Source organism: Penaeus monodon, chromosome 32, assembly GCF_015228065.2.
Source record: "Penaeus monodon isolate SGIC_2016 chromosome 32, NSTDA_Pmon_1, whole genome shotgun sequence".
Lineage (NCBI taxonomy): Eukaryota > Metazoa > Arthropoda > Malacostraca > Decapoda > Penaeidae > Penaeus > Penaeus monodon.
In genome coordinates, this window is record NC_051417.1 from 17,284,971 (window position 1) to 17,285,275 (window position 305).

Here is a 305-nt window from a genome sequence, read left to right on the forward strand (position 1 = left end):
TGATTAAGATATAAATTTGATTTCGAATAATTTTTTTTATATAATCCTCAGATCAATGAGATGCCATTCTAATTATAAATGCGGAAGAGGTAATATTTTCATTGCTGATTATATGATTTCTATAATATAATCTTTCTATTATGGTATTGCCTGAGGATCAAACTCTTACAGTGACAACAGAAAAAAGTACTGTGTACGTTTCATCTTTTTAGTTGCCTACAGAAATTATCGTGTTTGTAATTTGATCTTTTGAGTTGCCTACAGAAGTTACTGTGTACATTTCATCTCTTTAGTTGTCTACAGAA